Here is a 22,878-nt window from a genome sequence, read left to right as displayed (position 1 = left end):
GCACAGAGTCCCATGTGCCGGTTCTTTTGCCATTTGCATGATAATATACAATTTAGCTGTGTGATTCTTCCTAGCACTGTTTGTCAGCATGAGTTTTGTTAAGTAGCCTGGCTGCAGGGTCCCCCCCCTCCCCCAGATGTGTTCACTTAATGAAAATGCATTTAAATAATATAGCAGTGGCATAAAGTCTCAACCACCCGCAAGAGCGAACGGTTGGTGCTACAGAGATCCTTAAGGTTTTCCTTCTGCTTGAAATGTCTCTGAAAGTATCAACACAATTGCAGTTTCAAACTGCTTTAATGGGTGATACGTCTCTGCAGCAGTGCCGGAGCCGAGCCTTAGATAATTACACCTTTCAGAAAGCAGCCGGGGCTTCCTCTCTGATGATTGGTGACTATTTCAAATTATATGTAGGCAGTGATGTTTGGAAATGGGAGAATGGTTTTAAGTGGATGATGCTGGAGGGGGGCAGGAAATCTGCAAATGGGGGAAATGGCTTCGTAGGGGAGATAGGCTGTTAGCTTGATTGTATTCCACCAGATTCAGAGCATGTGACTAGAATTTATTAGGGCCAGGAATCATAGAATTGTAGAGTTGGAAGGCACCATGAGGGTCATCTAGTCCAGCCCCCTGCAGGAATCTTTTGCCCAACGTGAGGATTGAACCCACAACCCTGAGATCATGCTCTCAGTACCACTGAGTCGACTTGTACTTCCCATTGTTTCCTCCCCTCTTCTTTCCCCTCCTTTGCTTCTCACCTCTGCTGGTCCCCTCTGCCTTAATCCCATTGGCTGATTTGATACCATAGCTGCTCTTGTATCTCTTTCAATGAGTTGGTGATTCTCTACTTGAGCTCCACCACATAAACCTACAAGTACGGCCTCCTAGGACTAAGGATTCTTTCTCCACCCCTGCCCCACTCAAAGATATATAGGGTCACATCCGGAGAATACATTTAAAGCATATGCCCCCCCCCTCAAAAAATATTGGAAACTGTAGTTTGTTCAGGGTGCTGGGAACTGTAGTTCAGTGAGGCATAAAGTACAGTTCCCAGGATTCTGTGGAGGAAACGTTAATGTATGCCATTGGATGTGACCTATATCTCTGCTTAGGAAGCTAAGTGTCAAGCTCCAACCAAACATTTAACTTGACATTCTGCTTTTCTGTGGGTAGAAAACTTTATTTTGTGGAAGAGCATTGTGTCACATGGTACAGCCCTGACTCTACTATAGAACCTCAGTAAGAACTTGACCCACATTGGCTTTCTGCTATTGATCACAAACAGCCTTATGTACCATAACCAATACGAGGGATAGGAGAACTCTCTCAGCCTGGGACCACAGTCTGTTGTGGACAGCCTTTCAGAAGCCACACCTGACAGTGAGTGGGGCCAAATGCAAAATTAAGTGGAGCAATAGCACTCAAGGATAATGGAGGGAGTGTGACTGGGGAGACTCTCAAGGGCCAAAGAGAGAGGTTGGGGGGCACACTTGGCCCCTGGGCCTCATGTTCCCCCCCCCCCTTTCTGGCCTATACAGTACATTGATAAAGGGAAACCCATTTTATTCTGAATTTCAGAATCAAGCTATGGATGCAAATCAGTTGAACTTTCTCAGCATCTTTCCCAGGGCCAGGCAGATGGTCAGCAACAGGATTAGCCACAGTTGTTGAACTGTTGGTGTCTATGCAGTTGCTCTAATAAAATGCGTCATAGTATGTTGTGCACTAAGCTTTAAATCTGCTTCGGCCGCTGTATTTTGAAAAAGGAACATCCCTAGCTCTGGCGCAGCTGAGGCTATCCAGTTCTAAATAAGTGTTGAATTGCATTCCGATTAGTTCTGTAAGATCAGGTGCCGGTTCATTGTTGCCCCTCTGCCCTGCCTCTGGAATGATTCAGCTGCAGAAAGCCAGTGCAGACAGGAGGGAAGAACCAATTAGTCCACTCAGCCGGGGCTGAAATCTATGAGTAAGACATCTTTTTGTCCTTCCTCGTCCTCTCCTCTTTAGGGGGGTGTGGGACAGCTTGCCAATGGCTGCTTCAGAATAGGAGAGAAATCAAGGGGAACTCTGGCTTATCTATTGCCAATGGAAAACACAAAAAGAAATTTAAACAGAGATTAAACACACTAGTTTTGGACTAGACTCCATAGTAGTTAAGAAGCAAGAATCTGAGGGATCAAGGCTGCTTCCAGATGACCCATCTAGTCAGCGATCATCCCCATTTGTTTGCAGAGAGGTTAGATGCTGCTGCATCCAAGTCAGTGATATTACGTACTGCTCAGGGCATTTCCCTAGCACTTCCCTGATTGCAAAAGCCAACTGTAATTTTGCAACCTGAATTTGCTGGTATGTGACTGAATCCCAAACAAAAATAGTGACAGCCTGGAAGCACCCTAACCAATACCTAAACTGTGTTATGGCATTTAACACAGAATTCAGAATTGCAGAGAAAATAGTGTGGGGTTCTCTGCAGATTAATCTGCTGGTGCCAGGGACCTTGGGTCTCCGAGAAATACATTCTTCAGTTCCTATCAAGTTAAGGAACCCTCCCTCATCCATTCCTTTAAAACAGAACACTCTCTTATGCATTCTTGGTCTGCCACATTCCTTGGATTCCAACTCCTGCTTAATACCCTGCCTGAACTTCTGCTGCTTTTAACCCAAAGAATCACAACTTTTTTCTAAACTTGTTACTGATTGTGCTCTCAGCATCGTTGCTAGTGGGGCTTCCTTTAAGTAACTTCAGCTATTTATTTGAGCACAAATGGTAAAGCAGATTGATTGGCAAAATGGAGGAAAAACATAAATGGAAAAGTTATTTGCAAGAAAAGAAAATTACCAATGCGGGCATGTCTGTGTAAATTTACCTAACTTGTATACAGATCATTCTGTAATGCTGTAATACCTTCCTCAGAATCTGGAGCTTTGGGGAAAGGGACAGGTGACAGTAAGAATACATTCAATTGCAGAGGGTGACTTCGTATACAGCACACTCAGAAGTATTGGGAAAGCGCAGAGGTCCTGCTGAAACCATCTCTGCATACCGATACATTTTCAATAGTTACACTATCTGCTTCTTCAGTTTAGTCATTCATGTAGGTTGCACGATATTGCTATTCAATTTGATACTGTTTCACTAATTAATTCAAGGCCATTATGAATCATTTGTGAATCATCTAGTCCTGTGGAACTAGATCCAATGAGTATACTATTCACCTTCACCCATGTAGTATGCTGCCACGTTTGAAGCGGAGATGTACTGCAAATCTGAATTTGATATATTTGGTAACTAAGGGTCAGACTGAATGAGACACCAATCAAACACTTAGCAACTGCATTATTGGCTTTTTAATGGAGGTGGGGGAATCCAAATGGGGATTGTGGCATCTGGCATCGTCCTAGTTTGGACTGGGCCCCGTGCACCTTCACTTTATGTTGGGGGGGAGTTCCCATTTGCTCCAATGGGAGTTTTCCCCCTTATGCAAATAACCAGCACAGAATGCATCTGGATCAGGACCACAGTAGAGTGGCAAAATGTGTGCAGACTCCTTTTGTAAGTTGATCCCTTGTTTATTTGTACTGACATGAAAAGAGGGGGCTTTTTTTATTCTTGCGGAGATGGAATCAATATGGAAGGTTGGAATCAGGTGAGTTTGTAGACTTATATCTGGAGAGGTCAGAGTCTCTAAAGCAGAGCTGTGATCTGCTTACAGCTCCATGCCATTTCAGTACAGACAATAAATACTGACCACATAACAAACTGGTAGAAGGAGAACAATTTATTAAACACACACAAACCACACAAAGAACCTGTGCACATTTTCCTATGAACGAAAGGCGGTTAGTGTCTCTGAACAAAGGAGAAGGGTAACTAACTTCAATTCTTAATCCCAGGTTCATGGGTTTGAGCCCCATGTTGGGCAAAAATATTTCTGCATCTCAGGGGATTAGACTAGACGTCCTTCAAGGTCCCTTCCAACTCTACAGTTCTGTGATTATATGGCTGGCTGTTTTGCACAATGCAACTTCTCTTCCAAGCTTCCAAATTCAGCAGGATGTTTGTCAATGGAAACTTCAACTGCCTTTTCCTGCCCCCAGCAGGAAAAATCAGTTCTCTAGTTGCTTGCTTGTCAAACAGTTTAAGCTGCTATTAATTGTTGAGTAGTGGCTTTCAAGTGCTTTACCTATGGGATTCCTTCCGGATTCTATCTTTGCTTGAAGTCCTGGAACTGGAAGTGACCATACACACCCTCCAGGCTCATCTGCCGCAATTTCATTGGCTAAGAGCAACACATCCATCTAGTTTCTATGATCCCCTGATAGGTTTTAAGCCACAGTTAGAACACCAGCGACTTGAGGATCTCATAAATAGTAATATACTTATCTTACTGTTTGAGTAAGCGTATTCTTTAGCTACCTAATCAGTTCACATGTAATGATCACATTCACAAAGTAGCTTCTAGTGTGTTTGACTATGTTGAATTTGCTGGTGTGTCCCTTGCAGGCGGCAGCATTCTGAATTTTCAGAAGACCAGCTTATGCAGTGATGGTTGCAACTGCTAGATAACACGCTGCTGCAAATCTACCCTGCATGTCTGCCATTAAAGTGGTTTGTGACTAGGCATATGCTTACTGCATGTATAGAGGCCGAGTCTTTTTTCAAAAATTGTTTGGGATTTTTAGCTTTGGGAAATGCATCACACCTCATTCTGAACAACTTTTTCCAGTTGCCAAATTCCCCAAAGTGCTGATAGTTTGTTTGTTTTCCAAGCAAGCTGCTGCGACGCAGATGGGGCAGATTTCAGTATTTGCACAAGTAACATTTTACCATTGCTGCATCAACAACAGAGAACTGTCTGATCACTTAACAGTTTGAAAATGTTGCCAGTGCCCAGCAACGAGGGATAAAGATAGCAGCTTCATTTGGATTCCTTGGGGTTGGCAGCAGATGCTACCTTTCGCTTGCCCAGGAAAATAAAGGATTTTTTTGTGATTCGTTTTCCTTGGGGACTTGTCTTCTCCACGGCGATCACATCCACAATGTTCCCACTCTCATGCTTGGTGGGTCCAGGCCTTGTTTGACTATGAGATCACATTAGGACCTAATTCCATTTGGTGTGTTACTCTGTCTTGTTCTGGATTCACACTGTGCAATTTTAACTGGGGCTTCAAAGCTGTATGAGGACATGCCAATGTCTCTTAACAATAACAGGGCAGACTGTGTAATCTAGCAGCTCCTGCTGAGGCCAAGAATGACGGCCGGGATCAGCCACGGGATCGGCCACGACCTATAAACCCTTTTACCTTGAGGTTGTTCCTTGGCCCAAGGCATTAGCGAGGAAGGACTTATCTGCATGGGGGACGCGACCTAGATTTACAGGCATGAGAGGCCACGCAGCGGGGTAGATTCACACAGGCAGCAGGCTACCATCCTAAACTGTAGGCAGGCAGTCAAAACTGCTGCAGGCAACATTCTGTACTACTTCTTTGTATTCGGTTTCCCATATCTTCCCCAACTGAACTTCCATTTAGTAACCCGCCAGGAGACGATGAGCGCCACCAGTCCACAAGTGCTCAAAAGCATGTCATGAGCTCCGTGGAGAGTTCTTGGCAGGTCTGGTCTGGTCAGAGTGGGAGGAGAATTGGGATGAGAGTGTGGATCGGATCCAGTGAGTTGTCTGCAGGAAGTCCTGCCTCAGTGTCTTCTGATGCAACTCGGGGTGGGAGAGGTCTCAGAAAAAAGACATTTTATCAGTGGTAGAGCCTCTTTGCTCACCATCATTACACAGGTCGACCCATAACTTACAGAACCAGAGGAAATTATGCAAAATAATCACCCTATGATAATTTGTGCAGTTTATTCAAGCAACAGAATACAACCCCCCTTTTTTTGCAGGTGGTGGTGATGCAGTTGACTAAAATGTTTGAAAATCATGCAAAGACTAAAACATAGGTCACAGTCAAGCAGCATTCATTTGAAGGCTCAAACACCAAAGGCATTCATGCAACATTTTTACTGTCTGCAGTTCACAAGTGCAGAACATCAGTCCAGTGGCGTAGCGTGGGTTGTCAGCACCCGGGACAAGGCAAATAATTTGTCCCCCCTAACCTGTGGATTTGCGCCCCCTAACCCTAACCCACAGATGTTGTGCCCGGTGCGGCCGGGCCCCCCTGCACCCCCCACGCTACGCTACTGCATCAGTCTGTTCTGGTCCCCAACATGGTTGACATGGGGTGTAAGCAGCCTCTTCTCACCACACTCGGGAGAGGCTTCCAGGGGTGCACAGGGACTGGGAAAATGAAAGAGAGGGGAATATGGAGTTTGAAGAAAACTGCAGTATCTGGGATTGGATAGGGCAGGAAAGGAAAATTCTACTCATTGAGATCTAGCAACTTGGCATATCAACTTGGAATTGTCATCGACAGGTAAATCTAGACCTATACAGTCCATTTCATCATTATTTTAGGGGAGGGAATCTCTCCCAGAAGCTGGGCTCTCATGCACATTTATGTAGTAATAAGCCCTATTGAACTTTTTGCTAAACATGCCTTTAAGATGAAATGGCTTCACACACATTTTAAGCAAGCAGACATGCTAAAGCCATTAGGATCTCTGAGGGAGACAGAGCTATGCTTGGAAAGAAGCATATGTAGATGTTAAAGTCAGATAAATGCATCCAGGAGCCAGAGATTGGGCTCCATATGTGTACACTAAGGAACTCACAATGATATTGGATAAACCGATAGATTGGAAGAGACGGAGGCAAATGTGGGCTGCTGTTTCTTCCGTTTTCCAATCAAAAAGCTTTTTCACGCATCAGCAAAGCTTTCCCCAAATCCTAGGAAAGCAGCAGACACTTAGGCACTTACAGGAAGTGGGATTAGTGGGCTAATAGCACAGATGGTGCGTTTAGTGGAGGCACTTTGAAGACATTCCTTGCACTGGCATCTCAACACAGCACAAAGGCAAGGTGGCTCCTTTCTGTGCCTGTACATTTCATTTGTCGGAGTTATAATTTTTTAATGCGTCTGTCTTGCTATCTTCCTCTTTTGTGTCCTGCTGTGGGGAAGAAATGCATTAATAAACTATATTTCAAAGCTGCTGGTGCAAATTTATTTCCTTTGGTGCATATGGCTTTTTGGAATTGAGCTGGGAACCTTTCAGTCGCGGTCTTTCAAATTGCTGAATATTGTTCGGCTGTTTTCATTTGTAGCTCTGTCACCTTTAGGCTTCTGAAAGTTTTCTCTTCTTGAAAGAACACTTTCCTTTGCATTGCTAATGTGGTATTTAAAAAGTTGCTAGCCTGGCAAATATTTTTGTGTTTATCCTTTTCCTCCTAACACGAAATCACGTGACTCATAAATCACAGATGGATTTGAAAGGGAGTATACTGATATAGGGTGTATACTGAGGTCGCTATTCCAGCGTCCTCCTGATCTGAGGCGTAGAACTGTCCTCATAAGAACATAAGAAGGGACTGCTGGATCAGGCCAATGGCCCATCTAGTCCAGCATCCTGTTCTCACAGCTGCCAACATGATACCACAGGAAACTCACAAGCAGGGCCTGAACACAACAGCGCTCTCCCCTCCTGTGATTTTTGGCAACTGACATTCAGAAACATGCTGCCTCCAATTGTGGACATTGATCATAGCCATCTTGGCTATTGATAGCCTAATCCATGAATTTTTCCAACCTCCTTTGAAAGCCATCCAAGTTGGTGGGCAATGCTGCCTCCTACAGGAGTGAGTTCCATAGTTCTAACACTATGTTGTGTGAAGAAGTACTTTCTTTTTGTGTGCCCAGAATCTTCCAACATTCAGCTTCATTGGTTGTCCATGGGAGCTTCATTGGTTGTCCATGGGGGGGAGGGGAGATTGAGAGGTCAAGGCTGTGTGGGCACAGCAGCAAAATGAATGCCCAAGTAGCCCTACCACTGAGGTGATGCCACTGTTGGGAGAGCAGCTGTGCAGCACCAGCCCACTGAACCCATTTCTACTGCTTTAAACTCAGGATGCATGTTTTGCATTTCACTATGCTAGGCCAGCCACAATGCCAGGTTTTACTTGTATTGGTCTTGGCAATGTTCAAAGCAGACACACATGCCTGACCAATTGCACAAAGGGTGGCAAAGGATCTGTGGCTTGGGCTTGGGCAACATATTAAGCCAAAGCTTGGCTTAGCTCACAGCAGTGCAGTAACAGTAGTACCAATGGAGCAGCATAGCTACAATTTCTTATCCAGGCAGAGCCGTCTTTCCCATTGGGCTTAGTGGGGCACAGGCATCTCAGGGGCACCCCAGTGAGTGGGGGAGCTGTGCAGCTTTGCCAGCGGCCTCCCCTTTCCCTGCACCCGCCAGCTGCGCCTCGCCAACCATATGGCTGGCAGGTGTGCAGCTTCCTTCCCAAGCCTCCGCAGGAGGAGAGCGATCCCCGCAGGAGCTTGGGAAAAGGTTGACAACTCTGGGAAATGGGGGGGGGGGAGGGTGCCAGAGGGATCTTTGCACCACGGCGCCAGATATGCTTAAGACGGCCCTGTCTCCAGGAACCCCTGTATCTGAGCTAAGCTATTATTTGGCTTAGTGTGTCATCTGACCCATGTTTGGCAGCTCAAGCGACAAAAACACCAGTTATTTTCCAGGGTGCTAAAACACGTGAGGAGTTTCCACAAGAGCAGAAGGCTCCCTGATACAGTCACCCTCCAGCTTGTGGAGAACACTGAAAACAAGGATTGAGCATAGCTTTAGCATGCTCATCGCTGCTGCATCTCCCCACTTTGTGTCTTTAGTTAAAATATGAACACCTGAAAAGGGTGATACACATCCACATACATTCAAAAAACAGTGGACACTCAGATGGTTTTATGGTAGAATTAACATAACTTGCATATGTGACTCCCTGAAGCTGTTTCAGTTCTCAGTTACAGTCCTTCAAACTTCTACTGCAGGGGATGCCAACCTCTTTGGGCCTTTGGGCACATTTGCAAATTGGAGAAACTGTTGTGGTGGCCACAGCACACTGCAACCAAGCACACAACTGACTGCAACCTACTCTGTTAGCTACCATAGGACACTTGTTTCAACTCCAGTATTAGTGGAGGCAAAGGATAGTCAAATTACTCTGACTGCCATCTTGCACAAGGTTCTGGTGAGGAATGGAAAACTGACCCCCAAATTTGTGACTAATAAAAAAACAAACCGAGCTGAAATGCATTTCCTCTACTCAAGCGATGCTTAATAACTGAATGAGAGTTCATTGATGGCTAGCATCTTATACACTGTATGATCTTATTCTGTTATTCTTTTATGACAACAGAAATGCAGCAAAAGAATGTCCACTGGCAGCTGCCAAGCATCTAGGAGAAAGACAAATATGTCTGCAGAATTCAGAGGGCCAGGACACAAGGATGTGTGTGTGTGTGTGTGTTTATGAACTGCTTTATCATTGGCTTTTATTTGTAGAGGCCACAAAGAAGGTGTAGCAATCATCTGCAGGCTTATAAAAAACAATTACTTCTATCGAAATCAATCCAAACTACAAGCAAGGAAAAAGAAAGTTCAAAATGGGAAAGTCTAGCATATTACTTTCAGGTTTGTAAAAGAAGATTGCTGGGAGTTTTGTGTCAGTCGGTGTGCAGGAGGGAGGCAGAAAGTGCCCAGGACACTTGACCTGTACAAATCAATTTAGGGGATGTTGTCCCAAAATAGCACAAGCAGAGTCCTACTGGAACAGATCAGTAGCTATTCCAACATCCCATTCTCACAGATGTTTGTGGGAAGCCCTCAAGAACAATGGCTCTTTCCAGCTCATGAACCCCGGCAAAAGATATCCAGCTGATTATGGGTCCCAAAAGAGCAGTAATACTGAATCCAGGAATGACTGAAATCTCAAATAAAACAAGCATACTGCTCCACCTTGTTTCTATCACTATGCTTCCACTTTTGTTTTGTTTTTTTGAAGTGATGAATCACTTTTCTTTTTCGTACTATTTGCCATTTCCTTTGGGGCACTGCTTTGAAAGCCAATAAGTCATTTTAAAAGGTCTGTCAACCAATTAAGAGAACATTTACTTGATTAATCATGTGGGATTTTTCACACTGATTAATTAATCAAATATAAATACATTTGGATGCTTCCAATGATTCAGAAAGGTGTCCTTAGTCAATCTCTCTTCCCAGGGAAAATGGGAATTATAGCTCTGTGAGGAGAATAGGGGTCTCCTAACAACTCTTGGTACCCAGTACAACAAACTACAGTTCCCAGGATTCTTTGGTGGAAGCCATGACTGTTTAAAGTGGTGTGATACTGTTTAAAATGTATAGTGCAGATGGGTACCTCAGGAAAGATGTCTGCTGTGTAATTAGTTTCTAAATAATGAAAAACCTGCCTGAAAGAATCATCCCTTTAAAATTCCTTCTCTGTGGAGAACAGAAAGTTCTAAAATAGAAGTGAGATCCCATGTGACAGATGACATGCATATAGTCTATATGCAGCCTGAATCATACAGTTTTGTAATCAATACATAGTTGGTATTACTGCTGGGCTTATAATGTGCAAATGGAGACTCAAGGTCTCATTCCATGGTTGCTAACAGGTGTTAACTCAACACTTACTCAAAAGTAGCCTGGAAACATATGTTCACAGAAAAAAAAGAAGACTATTCAGTTCTTTTGTGAGAAATTAGGTACCTGACAGGCAAATATCCACAGCCCTGAAGTGAATGGAAAAACTGGAGGAACACAAACCAGACTAGTTTACTTGAGAGAGGGGGGGGAGGTTTTCTGCTTTTAACAAGATTTTGGGTGAAAACTATAGCTGAGGTATGTACTTTTTCAATTCCTGGAAATTATTCTAAAGCCAAACCAGGAGCACATTATACATTTTTATGCTTTCAGTAAATGGCACGGAAGGAGAAGTATAGACACCTGAAAGGTCAAGCCTTCTAGAATCGTTAAACAATCTCACGATTTTTGCAAATTGCATTGCCGCATTAGAACTCTTAAATGGATTTTTCTGTCCTGAGCTTTATTTTGCATGCTATATTCTTTCCTGAGGAAGAGCAAATCTGAGAAATCTGACAGTTGTGATTTGGGCGAGGGCTTTCCATTAAAGGCGTTAATGTGGCTTTTCAAGTGTCTGTCAGCAGGTGACAAAAGATGTTATCTAATGACTGACAGCTTTCACACTGGCTTTTGATGCACAGCTGATCTGCAGAATGTAAGGAAAGAAGGAAAAAATTACTGACAGCCTGGAAGCATATGGAAGGGTGAAATTGAATGCTGTAGATTGTACCTCCGGAGAATTTAAGCACATATCTTTGTATTATTAACAGCACCTTTCATGATTGAAGACTGACATGTGTATTTTATTATTATTTTTACACCACCATGCTATGTAGTCCACTAGCTTTCTGTTTGCACTGCATCGATCATGGACAAGGAACATAACAAGGTACTTTGTGGCTTCCCATAGCAGTAAAATGTTATGAGGACAATGCTACAGGGTTTTGTTTCCTTTGGATGAGAACACTGGAGGCTGACGTTGGCTTTGTAATATTTGCTTTCTTGTTTTTTATGTACATTGAAGTGCAGGATAGTGGAGGCAAGCATACACACACACCCCAAAACAGATTGCACAAGACTAGTTTCTGCACCTGGAGCAGGAGCTGGCTCTAAAGGACTGTACTTCAGCTTACGCAACAACTTCATTGCATACGGAAGGCCATTCCCCAGCTTCACCAACTAGGGGTGGGAGTGAACCCTGTTTGAAATCTCAGAGTTGCTACCATTCAGTGTAGACACCACTGAGCTAATGGTCTGACTTGGTACAATAAAGATTACTATACTATACTATACTATACTATACTATACTATACTATACTATACTATACTATATTGTTGTTTTGTTGTGTCCGACTCTTGTCTTCCACTGCCTCCTGCAACTTGGTCAAACTCATGTTGGTAGTTTCGAGAACACTGTCAAACCATCTCGTCCTCTGTCATCCCCTTCTCCTTGTGCCCGCAATCCTTCCCAACATCAGGGTCTTTTCCAGGGAGTCTTCTCTTCTCATGAGGTGGCCAAAGTACTGGAGCCTCAGCTTCAGGATCTGTTCTTCCAGTGAGCACTCAGGGCTTATTTCCTTAAGAATGGAGAGGTTTGATCTTCTTGCAGTCCATGGGACTCTCCAGAGTCTCCTCCAGCACCATAATTCAAAAGCATCAGTCTTCTTTATGGTCCAGCTCTCACTGCCATACATCACTACTGTGAAAACCATAGCTTTAAATATACAGACCTTTGTTGGCAAGGTGATGTCTCTGCTTTTTAAGATGCTGTCTAGGTTTGTCATTGCTTTTCTCCCAAGAAGCAAGCGTCTTTTAATTTCGTGGCTGCTGTCACCATCTGCAGTGATCATGGAACCCAAGAAAGTGAAATCTCTCACTGCCTCCATTTCTTCCCCTTCTATTTGATGTTGAGCTTCAAAGCATATTTTGCACTCTCCTCTTTCACCCTCATTAAAAGTTTCTTTAATTCTTCTTCACTTTCTGCCATCAAGGTTGTGTCATTTGCATATCTGAGATTGTTGATATTTCTTCCGGCAATCTTAATTCTGGCTTGGGTTTCATCCAGCCCAGCCTTTCGCATGATGAATTCTACATATAAGTTAAATAAACAGGGAGACAATATACAGCCTTGTAGCACTCCTTTCCCAATTTTGAACCAATCAGTTGTTCCTTATCTAGTTCTAACTGTAGCTTCTTGTCCCACATACAGTGGTACCTCGGGTTAAGAACTTAATTCGTTCTGGAGGTCTCTTCTTAACCTGAAGTACCACTTTAGCTAATGGGGCCTCCTGCTGCTGCTGCGCCGCTGCTGCACAATTTCTGTTCTCATCCTGAAGCAGAGTTCTTAACCCAAGGTAATATTTCTGGGTTAGTGGAGTCTGTAACCTGAAGTGTATGTAACCAGAGGTACCACTGTGGAGATTCCCCAGGAGACAGATGAGGTGATCGGGCACTCCCATTTCTTTAAGAACTTGCCATAATTTGCTGTGGTCAACACAGTCAAAGGCTTTTGCATAGTCAATGAAGGAGAAGTAGATGTATTTCTGGAACTCTCCAGCTTTCTCCATAATCCAGCGCATGTTTGCAATTTGGTCTCTGGTTACTCTGCCCCTTCAAAAGCACCTTAACAGCATCATCATTTAAAATTTTAAATAGTTCAGCTGGAATATCATCACTTCCATTGGCCTTGTTATTAGCAGTGCTTTCTAAGGCCCATTTGACTTCACTCTCCAGGATGTCTGGCTCAAGGTCAGCAACTACACTACCTGGGGTGTACGAGACATCCATATATTTCTGGTATAATTCCTCTGTGTATTCTTGCCACCTCTTCTTGATGTCTTCTGCTTCTGTTAGGTCCTTACTACTTTTGCCCTTTATTATGGTAATCTTTGTATGAAATGTTCCTTTCATATCTCCAATTTTTTTGAACAGATCTCTGGTTTTTCCAATTCTATTGTTTTCCTCTATTTCTTTGCATTGCTTGTTTCAAAAGGCCCTCTTGTCTCTCCTTGCTATTTTTCGGAAATCTGCATTCAGTTTCTTATATCTTTCACTATCTCCCTCACATTTTGCTTGCCTTCTCTCCCCCGCTATTTGTAAGGCCTCGTTGGACAGCCAAATTTGCTTTCTTGCATTTCCTTTTCATTGGGGTGGTTTTTGCTGCTGCCTCCTGTATAATGTTACGAGCCTCCATACATAGTTCTTCAGGCACTCTGTCCACCAAATCTAAATCCTTAAACCTGTTCCTCACTTCCACTGTATATTCATAAGGGATTTGATTTAGATTGTATCTTAATGGTCCAGTGGTTTTTCCTACTTTCTTCAGTTTAAGCTTGAATTTTGCTATAAGAAGCTGATGATCTGAGCCACAGTCAGTTCCAGGTCTTGTTTTTGCTGACTGTGTAGAGCTTCTCCATCTTTGGCTGCAGAGAATATAATCAATCTGATTTCGATGCTGCCCATCTGGTGATGTCCATGTGTAGAGTCATCTCTTGTGTTGTTGGAAAAGAGTGTTTGTGATGACCAGCTTGTTCTCTTGGCAGAACTCTATTAGCCTTTGCCCTGCTTCGTTTTGAACTCCAAGGCCAAACTTGCCAGTTGTACCTTTTATCTCTTGACTTCCTACTTTAGCATTCCAATCCCTTATAATGAGAAGAACATCCTTCTTTGGTATCATTTCTAGAAGGTGTTGTAAGTCTTCATAGAACTGTTCAATTTCAGTTTCTTCAGCACAAGTAGTTGGTGCATAAACTTGGATTACTATGATGTTAAAAGGTCTGCCTTGGATTCGTATAAATCATTCTATCATTTTTGAGATTGCATCCCAGTACAGCTTTCACCACTCTTTTGTTGACTATGAGGGCCACTCCATTTCTTTTGCGGGATTCTTGCCTACAGTAGTAGATATGATGGTCATCCGAACTGAATTCGCCCATTCCCGTCCATTTTAGTTCACTGATGCCCAGGATGCCAATATTTATTCTTGCCATCTCATTTTTGACCACATCCAGCTTATCAAGGCTCGTGGTTCTTACATTCCAGGTTCCTATGCAATATTTTTCTTTAGAGCATTGGACTTTCCTTTTGCTTCCAGGCATATCCGCAGCTGAGCGACCTTTCAGCTTTGGCCCAGCCGCTTCATCAGCTCTGGATCCACTTGTACTTGTCCTCCGCTCTTCCTCAGTAGCATGTTGGACACCTTCTGACCTGAGGGGCTCATCTTCCAGTGTCATAACTTTTATATGCCTGTTGTCTTTGTCTATGGAGTTTTCTTGTCAGGGATACTGGAGTGGCTTGCCGGTTCCTGCCCCAGGTGGATTGCGTTTGGTCAAAACTCTCCACTATGACCTGTCCGTCTTGGGTGGCCCTGCTCGGCATAGTTCATAGCTTCTCTGAGTTATTCAAGCCCCTTCACCATGACAAGGCAGTGATCCATGAATGAGATACTATACTACACTGTACTGTACACTAAATTCACAGCTTGTCCTCTCTCCAACTCCAGAACTGCTGTTTCTTCAGGGTCTGACTTTGGTGTGAAGCTGAAATTGGGCGCACCTGCCTCATGACTTCCATTCTGCGTGTGCACTAAATCATATTGATGCACTAAATCCCTCAGTGCGGGGGAACAAGCCATGCTGCCCTAAATCTGGCTCTGATTTCTTTCCCTGTAACACAGATCAGAACATCCAATCCTATATGTGAATTACCTATTCCAGAGACCATCCACAGCTATTAAAGTCGTAGGGACCCTGTGATCTTCCAGCTGTTCTGGTATGACAATTGCAAATGCAATACAAATGTGACTTTTGTTATATATATTAGTGTGTGATGTTAAGTTGAGCCCCCAGTATGGAACTGCTTAATATGTCCAGTTCCACCATCAGCTCCTTCGTCTCCTTCACTACCACACCCAGTGCTTTCTCTGTGGCTAAAAGTACACTTCTAGAAGTATACGTGATGCTCCAGAAACCTTTCTGAAACACCATTTATGGTGATATATTGAGAAAGCGAGAGAAACCATTTTATGATCCATGTGCACATAAGTGTTTGCTTCACTGTTATTTTCCAGAGTACTGGCATTTTAATAGCGATCGTAAGTTTCTTTTCAGTTAACGGCAAGTATCAATATGTTCCTTATCATTTGCAGAATTTATTTTCAGTGTGGGAAGGAATTTGCTCACTGATCACAGCAGAAAGCAGATCAGAAAGTTCATCAACATTTAATTGTTTCCATTAGGACAATACGAGAACAAATACACATTTCCCAATGGATCCCTCTATTCCTTTAGCTGTGACAATATCTACTAATCTTTTCACATTTTCTACGTTCACAAATTTTATTGGATTTATTCACATCATCCTGTAAAAGGATGGGGAAATAGACCATAGATAATAATGGTTATTAACGCAAACCCGTGCCTTGGATTTCAGGAGTGAATTAATAATAAAAAAGTGATTTCCGCTTAGATAGTAGCACACCTTTTATCCACCGATCTCAAAGGACTTTGAAGAAACTGAACAAAAGTTTGACAGAAGTCCTTCGAAGAAGAAAATTAATGTGCTAATGAAAACAGGAGGCATAGATAATTTATCCCTGTATCAGCTCAAGGAAGCTGATGTTTTTCCTTTGCCCTCTGGAGTTTGTTCTGCACAGCTCAACCTGTGTTGCGGAGGGTTGTGGTGGAGTGCGCAAATTACATGTTGTTCAAGCTAAGCTAATCAGGGGAGACATGCACAATAATTTCAGCCTGTGGTTTGCCACTGAAAAACCACTGCCTGTTCTGATTCTCAGCCATTCCAACCCATAATGTGATGAGTGTGTACATCTGCTGCCATGTGCAAGGCCAGGCCCAGTTGTGCTGGAAATACTCAAAAAGCAACCTTTGCTGTGATTTGGCAGGGCAGACACACTTCCAGCTTTCCAAAGGCTGAAGTGGCCAGGGAGATAGTTGCAAAAAGCAAGAAGCAACTACTGGCAGGAGGATGAGTTGCGGGGGGGGGGGGAGGACAATATTAAGAGGGGAAATGACAACCTGATTGCTACAAGGAGGGCAGTTCTGTGCTTTGCTGCTCGCTTAACGGAGATGAGAAACCAGCCTGGCCAGATTAGCGTTTATCAACCCTGCGTGGCTCAGGGCAACATATTGCTGGGATGGGGGAAGGGGTTTGTTCCACAGTTGTTGTTGTTGCTACTGCTGCTAAGCAGATGGAATGGCTTTCGCTTCCTCAGCACTGCCATGGTGCATCACGCTTTTGTTACTAGCAGAAAGCAAGCTGAAAAGAGAGAGCCTGGTGCTATCGGTAGATAAGCGGCAGGAGATGAAACCCAGAAAATGTTAGGGTAGTCCAAGAAAAGTGTCTGATGTAGGACTTAGGTTGGTGAACAGCAGCAGCAGCAGCTCATCAGAACCCATAAATGATCTTCACTTTCCTTCCTGATATCAAAAGGGAAAGGAGTGATCTGAATCCATCCCAAGCCACCATCGGTTTCAATCCAACTAAAAGGAATATGATAGCGCAATCCTAACTATGTCCACGCAGAAAGAATTCAGCTGGGCTAGCTCTCAGGTAACAGGGATTGTAGCATAAAGCATCAAGATAGCACACTTACCTTGAATTAAATAATCCTGTTGACTTAAGTGCCACTTCTGAGTAAATGTGTATAAGACGGCTTGTGCCATTGAAACCAATTGCTTCCAATGGAATTAGTCACAGTTAATTTAAGTTCCCTTGCTCTACTGTAACTGAGCCTGTAACTAAACAACCACCTGTTTCTTCCCTGTTCCACCCGCGCCCCCCCCCCAGCTCCATTGATCTCACCTTCCTTTGTTTCCCCTGCATCGAATATTAAATTGTAAGCTTTTCAGGACAGAGACCTGTCCCCTTGGACTCAAAGCACAGGCACACTGGTGGTGCTAAATGAATAAATTTAGCTGCATCAAGCTGCCCATCAATCTATGGGCAGATTTCCCCTTGTGTGTGGGGGGGGGGATTCCTTTTATGGACAATAAAATCACACACACATTTTACTTGAAATTAGCATTTTGAAGATTAGAGGTTTTGCTGTAAGGCATTATCAGTATGGGAGAATGAAGAAAGATTGGGACTTTCAAAGTTATACATGATTTCATATCTAGCATTGCCAACACTTTCCCACGCAATGCGTTTTCTTTTGGTTTGGTCTCCAACACAATGAGGTTATAGAATTTTCGCTAATCAGGATGCCTACCAGTTTGCAAAAGCGCAAATTGCAAATTGCTATTAAAAGGACATAGCAGTATGAAATTAGCCATGTTACTGTTCATATAACACACATTTATGATATTCCCTTAATTTAACTGCAGTAATATGCAGAACTTTAAGATGGCAATTTTGAAAAGAAAATCTTTTATTGGGGCATAAATTTCAGGAAATTAAGAAATTACAAGACAGCAAGACTTTACTCTGGAAGCAGTAAGGCTTCTTGTTCGAAGCTAATCTGCCCCAGCTTTAGCACGTAGACTCTATCATTTCACTATCAGTAGCTTAGGAGTTAACGGAGCTCTTGCCAAACTGTGGCTAAATTCACTGGGGCTTGTTTCCATGATAGTTGAATGATGGACAAGTATATGTAGGACCTGAATACACCTTTCAAGATGGCAGGGTAAGTGTCCTTAGAAGCGCACACAGATGTAACTGGACACCAGTCCTTTAGTACCGGGAAACTAGAAAACAGTTGGACCTGGTTCTTGCTCATGTGAAGAGACCAATACTGACGTAACAATGCTTGGTACTTACGTAACAGCTTTCCCAAAATATTTAAAGCGCTTTGGATACATTATTTCAGTCATTTTATGGACCACCCCTATTATATACTTAGTCAGGGCCGGCCCACCCATGAGACCAGGTAAGATGGCACTTCGGTCAGCTAGATCCACCGGGCAGGCAGATGCCAATGTAGATCTTTCTAACCCCTTTGTTCCTGATGTAGATCTTCCATCACCCCTTTTTTCCTGGCAGGGAAGGAGGCGCCATTTTGGAATCCACCTCAGGTGCTAAAATGTATTGGGTCGGCCCTGTACTTGTGGTCATTAAGATCTTTGGTCAGTCACTGTCACTTAGCCTACTTCCAGGGTTGTTGTGGCAATAAAGGTAATGATGAAAAATAAATAAATATGATGACCCATATATTGCAGGTGGGGTAAGGGAGTAAGACAATGAAAGTGACTTGCCTACAACTACAGGCTTTCATAGACAAATTCTCATTAGCGTAACTCTACCAACTATACTATACTGACTTCATATCATCCGGTTAGACACCTAGTACAGTGTACTGCAGAAGCAGGACTCTCTAGATTTGGAAATGATTCTGACAGATTCATATTTATTTATTTTTATTGATTAAATTTCTCTCCTGCCCTTCCTCCCAAAGGATCCCAGGGCAGAAAACACATCTATGGGGGGGGGACACCATATTTAAAACATTCCAAAAAGGTTATGAAATATATTTAAAACATTTAAAAACTGTTAAAACACCTAAAAAACAACATTGTAATTTACTCTTTTCCAAGCACTTTATGGAAAGAGATCCTACAGCTTCAAATGACATTTTTTGGGGGAAACAAAACCAAAACCAGTCAACTTTTATTACACTACAAAACATATTTACTAGATAATAAGTCTCATTGAAGCCAGAGGGACTAGATTCTCAATAATGATACTTAGGATGTAACTGTAGAGCCACAGTCCTAGACACCCTTCCCTTTGAGCATAGGAAACTGACCCATACAGAGTCAAACCATTGGTGCATCTACTGTAGCTCAGGATTGTCTGGCTGGCAGCAATCTCCCAGGGCTTCAATCAGAACTCTCCTAACCCTGCCTAGAGATGTTGGACATGGAAGGTAGAACCTTTTGCCTATGAGCTGTGGTGTGTAGAACCACTGAGCTGTGGTTCTTCCTGGGATGCATGTTTTATAGAACTAAGAGGGATTCAGAGTACATAGACCCAAACTACTCTCTCGTTCCTGTCATTTGTGACCTGGTGAACATCTGCTATGTACTGTATTTTAAGAATTATATGCTTCAGATGGTGGTGGTATCATGGAAAGTCTCCAGGAAATAACTTCAAATTCCTGAGTTCGATGAACTTCCTGCTAAGGTCATACCACCCCCACCCCCTTTGCTTTCTAAAAAAGAGTCTATTTACTTCTTTTGTTTGTGGGTATAACACTATATCTGGAGTTAAGCTGCTCTTAATGAAAGCTTCAGTAGTCATCAACATTCATATGCTTCTCACAGAGCAGCAGGTTTGTTCTATCAATACTCGTTAGGTGACTGCTGTTAAAAATTCTGCATGACATCTCACCTCAAGGCAATCTATTCTCTCCCTCCTCCTTCCTCAGATTCCCTCTCTCCAGCACTCCTGGAATCTGAAGTCGTTTCACATTCAGTATTTTGTTTTCCTTTGCTCTGAGTAAAATGGCATGCAAAATAAGTGGGACTATGGCAGCAAAAAAAGCAGAGACATCACCTTGCCAATAAAAGTCCGTATAGTAAAAGCTATGGTTTTCCCAGTAGTGATGTATGGAAGTGAGAGCTGGACCATAAAGAAGGCTGATCACCGAAGAATTGATGCTTTTGAATTATGGTGCTGGAGGAGACTCTGGAGAGTCCCATGGACTGCAAGAAGATCCAACCTCTCCATTCTGAAGGAAATCAGCCCTTAGTGCTCACCAGAAGGACAGATCGTGAAGCTGAGGCTCCAGTACTTTGGCCACCTCATGAGAAGATAAGACTCCCTGGAAAAGACCCTGATGTTGGGAAAGATGGAGGGCACAAGGAGAAGGGGATGACAGAGGACGAGATGGTTGGACAGTGTTCTCGAAGCTACAAACATGAGCTTGACCGAACTGCGGGACCCAGTGGAAGACAGGAGTGCCTGGCGTGCTCTGGTCCATGGGGTCACGAAGAGTCGAACACGACTAAACAACAACAACATGGCAGCAGCAGCAACCACCTGCCTGCCACGAATTTATCAATGCCCTTTGCACAGGTAACTTTCAGCCTTGAGCTTGCAAGCCACATTTGGCCTAGCAAGTTGGTTCAGGAGGCTGTTTTCCCTGGACCAAACCTACATACCCTCCAACATTTTCCCGATGAAAATAGAGATGTCCCATTCCATAATGATAATTTTTACTATTTATACCCTATACATCTTACTGGGTTGCCCCAGCTACTCTGGACGGCTTCCAGCATATATAAAAACATAATAAAATATCAAACATTAAAAAACTTCCCTATATAGGATTGCTTTTAGACATCTCCGGGGTTGGATAACTCCAAACCCTCCAACATTTCTCCAATGAAAATAGGGACATCCTAAGGAAAAGTGAGACATTCCAGGATCAAATCAGAAACCAGGATGGCTTCTCTAAGTCAGGGATGTCCCTGGAAAATAGGGACACTTGGAGGGTCTGCAGGTACTTGCACCACACCTGACATCTTATGTGACATCAGATATGAGGCAAGCAGAAATGTGGCTAGGTAACTTGGCCACATAGCTGTTCCTTACAGGAAGCAGCTTTGCCAGGCCTGTGCTCAGTGCTTTACCAAGCACAGGGTTGGCAAATCCCCTTGCACCAGACAATCAGCTTATTGCCAAGCACTTGGGAAACGCTGCACAAAGTATTTTGAGAAGTGAGCACCTGCCAATCATCTGACATTCCTCTAAACCAGGGTTTCCGAAACTTGGGTCTCCAGCTGCTTTTGGACCGCAGTTCTCATCATCCCTGACCACTGGTCCTGCTAGCCAGGGGTGATGGGAGTCGTACTCGAAAAACAAAGTTGGGGAAATGTTGCTCCAAAGGCAAATACAGTGATACCTTGGTTTTCAAATGTAATCCATTCTGGAAGACCATTCGACTTCCGAAATGTTCAAAAACCGAGGCACAAAGGGTGGTCGGCAAATTCAAGAGAAAATTGGGGGGGGGGGGACTCATTTGACTTCCGAGGCGTGTTCAAAAATGGAAGCATTTACTTCTGTGTTTTCGGCATTTGAAAACCAAAACATTCAACTTCCAAGACGCTCGAAAACCAAGCTACCACTGTAGCAGTAAAACCACTTCTAAGTCCAGTATTTTATTTTATAAAATGCAGGATAAAAATGAGTAAATAAGTAAAACAAAACAGCAAAACAATAATCCCCGCTTCCCACAGACACATTTAAAAGGCTGTAGAATATTAATCAGCCCAAGGCCTGGTTGAAAAGGAACGTTTTTGCCTGGTGCTTAAAAAAATATAATGAAGGCACCAGGTGAACCTCCTTGGGCAGAGCATTCCACAAATGGGTAACCACTACATAAAAATCCCATTCTTGTGTTGCCACCCTCCAGACCTACTTGGAGGAGGCACATGAAGAAGGACCTCAGATGATGAACGCAGAGTCGGGGATGGTTTATAAACTAAAGAGCATGGCGTTTGATCCTTGATTAGGATCTCTTATGCTTTGCTCTCCTTTGCCATTTAATCTTGCTAGGCAGTGCTTTTTTTCTGGGGAGCGCAGGGGTACACATATCCCTAAACATTTTGTGAATCTTTGTACTTTTACTGTATTTATTTTTCCTGATTTGAACTAAAAAATGGTGGTTTTCTTGAGTCAAAATGAGAGTACCCCTAAACGTTTTTTTAAAGAAAAAGAAGCACTGCTGCTAGAGCTCCTCAAGTGCACATGAGCAGCTTGAACACCCAACACTGCCCCTTTCATGATTCATGGTGACTTTACTGTGAGCCTTTGTGGTGATGAAAGCATTATGCCAACTAATTTATGGGCTGAGGGGGCCACTTAATGTACAGAAAGTTGGCAGAACAGTTGTGAAAGTCAAAAGCTGCGAGTGTCAGTTCTCCTTGCTTCTGCGTCAACAGCTTTGTTGTTGTGAGTCTCATTTCTCATAAAGAGCAGCCCCCCCAAACCTGTTAGTTTTATCTCTTTCAGAGAACCCTCTGTAGACCATTTACTACATTATGCATGGTGTTCAATCCCTGTGATAACATACTGCTGTCCATGTGAAGGATTGGTGTCACCTTCACAGACATTTGATCCTTGGCTGGGCCCTCTAAAGTTCACAGGCTGATTGAAAATTCTCCTCAGTTCTTTGAGTGTATCACACAAGCAAATGCTTTGAGGCTCTGAAGGCGGAGAGGGCAGCATTGATTATCTCAACAAAAAGGCTTTCCTGTCATTTGCAAATGGACAGTGATGGCCTCAGACATCTTGGTGCCTGAGGCAATAAAATAAAATAAAATCCAAACGGTGGCCAAAACACAATGTATTAAAACGAT

Source organism: Podarcis melisellensis (assembly GCF_964234715.1).
Source record: "Podarcis melisellensis genome assembly, chromosome: 1".
NCBI classification, from domain to species: Eukaryota; Metazoa; Chordata; class Lepidosauria; order Squamata; family Lacertidae; genus Podarcis; species Podarcis melisellensis.
This window is presented reverse-complemented; position numbering follows the sequence as displayed.